General features: G+C 41.7%; 1 pseudogene; it reads left to right on the top strand.

Moving 5' to 3' along the window:
* The first annotated feature begins 300 nt into the window (after nt 1–300).
* On the top strand, nt 301–2196 carry LOC149179249 (xylan glycosyltransferase MUCI21 pseudogene; annotated as a pseudogene).
* Nucleotides 2197–2539: the final 343 nt, after the last annotated feature.

Here is a 2539-nt window from a genome sequence, read left to right on the forward strand (position 1 = left end):
TTCTAATGGACTGATTCCTTGTGCTGTGTGCTTGATTGCATAACTATCTTTGACAATTTCATGCTAATCCCTGGCCGCGATCGCTGATTTATCTATGCGGACCTCGGGGAGCTTCTTCATTTTACTGTCTTTTCCTTCATCCTTTCGGGTTTCTGAGAGAGTTTATGTTTCCAGCTTCTGCTTATCCCGAATACATAGGCTTAGCATACTTCTGAAAAAAAGAATACATAGGCTTAGCATAATCCTTTCAAACATAGCTGAGATATTCGAATCAGACAGAAATAAATATCATCTGTCCTAATGACTTATCGATCAAAAGTTGCAGGGCCAGAGCGCGAGAAAACAGAGCAGAGAACTCATGATTCTTCCAAAAAAGGGGGATTGATGCAATCTGCTGTGATGGGCAGTAAGAAATCGAAGTCCAATTTTAAGTTAATTCTGGTTTTGCTCTTCCTGGTATTCGGCTGGATGAGTTGGATTAGTCCAATAATCGAGCTATGTAAGCATTCTTGAAAATTTTCCTATCCTTCTGAATATTCTCTTAGTAATTGCAGCTATGATGGATGATTAACTATAACTTGTCTATTAAAAAAACTGTCATTTTCTCTGCTGCAGATGGCCGCGGCGAGGAAACGCTCTCCAGAGAACTAAGTTTGCAAACTCGTATCGTTCTCCCAAATCATCCATTAAAAATCAAGAAAGAGACCTTCGAGCCAAAATCGAACCTGCATCCCAGCAGTGTGGGCTGTTCTTCTTTCATCGACGGTAAAATAACCTCCCATTTACTACTTAAGATGAGTTCAGAGGCAAGTTAAGTATGATGATGAAACTAATTTGGGCATATTAATTCTACTCTGTTCTCACAGGTGTAGGTGTAGAAAAAGATTATGAAACTGGGAGTAATACCGGGGAAATTCTGTGCTGCGATAGGTCACACTTTCGGACAGACGTCTGTTATTTGAGCGGGGATGTGCGAACTCACTCCCAATCTTCCTCTGTTTTCCTTTACAGCCAAAATAACAACACTACCAGGGAGGAGAAAATCAGACCTTATACTCGCAAATGGGAGAGCAGTATCATGAACACGATTGATGAAGTCACTCTCAGAATACTGAGCCGGACAGATCATGAGAGCGAGCAACAAAATTCGTGCCAAGTGCAGCACTCGGTGCCTGCAGTGGTGTTCTCCACTGGAGGGTACACAGGAAATGTTTACCATGAATTCAACGACGGTTTATTGCCTCTCTATATAACTTCACAACATCTGCAGGGGGAAGTTGTGTTCATCATTCTTGAATACCATGAGTGGTGGATGATGAAATACCAAGATCTTGTGAGGCAGCTGAGCAAATACCCAGTTATTGATTTCAGGAGGGATAAGAGAGTCCATTGTTTTCCAGAGATGATTGTTGGGATGAAGATTCATGACGAGTTAACGGTTGATTCATCGCTCATGAAAGATGGTAGGACTATTAGGGACTTTCAGTCACTCCTTGACAAGGCATATGCTCCTCCTAGATTAAGCCCTATGGCTGGATTTACAAACTTGATTAACGAAACCTCTACTGTTCCTCTTTATGGATTAAACAGTAATTCTGCGTCTATGAACTTTAGCAACGTTTTAGTGCCCAGTTCTTTGAACCCCAAATTGGTGATAATTTCTCGGGGAAATCGAGAGTATTGCTGAACCAGAAGGGAATAGTGAAATTGGCTGAGAAAATAGGGTTCCAAGTGGAAGTTTTAAATCCCAAACCAACAACAGAAATGGCAGAGATGTTCAGAGCTTTGAATTCGTGTGATGTTATGCTGGGAGTCCACGGTGCTGCCTTGACACACTTTTTGTTGATGAGGCCTGGTTCTGTGTTTATACAAATAGTGCCTTTGGGTACGGACTGGGCAGCTGCCACTTATTATGGACAACCAGCCCTGAAATTGGGAGTGAAATATATGGAGTACAAAATTGTTGCAGAGGAGAGTTCTCTGTATGGAAGATATGAGAGGAATGATCCTGTTCTTACAGACCCGGAATCCATAAACAGAAAGGGATGGTGGGAGACGAAAAAGGTGTATCTGGATGGACAAAACGTAAGAGTGTCGTTGAAACGTTTCAAAAGGTACCTTGTTAGTGCGTATGCCTATTCACTGACCAGCTGACACACAGGAACAGACGTGGGGAATTCGCACTTGAGTTCATGAACATATATGGTCGACTGTCAAAGATACTGGTGTTGTATATTATAAATATCGCTTATTGGATGAACATTATACATAGGGTAACAGGATGGGGAACTGAACTGAATAGAGGTCTGAACAGATTGCGTGGATTCTTTCGAATTGACGGAGACAGCAATTCATTTGTAATTTTAAAATCTAGATAAATAAACCTTTTGTTTCACTTAGAAATCTTGTTTTTGTTTGATAAGTTCCCTGATCGTCAAGCTCATCCTCCAGGTTTGACACGACCCTAAGTCTTCGAAATCAACCGGGTGCAGGGATCTTACCCTGTCTAGGCCACACCAGGTCTTAGTTGTCCAGATTG

This window comes from Pinus tabuliformis, chromosome 4_1 (assembly GCF_031772625.1).
Source record: "Pinus tabuliformis cultivar Carrire ecotype Pingquan chromosome 4_1, CPIR1, whole genome shotgun sequence".
Classification (NCBI taxonomy): domain Eukaryota; kingdom Viridiplantae; phylum Streptophyta; class Pinopsida; order Pinales; family Pinaceae; genus Pinus; species Pinus tabuliformis.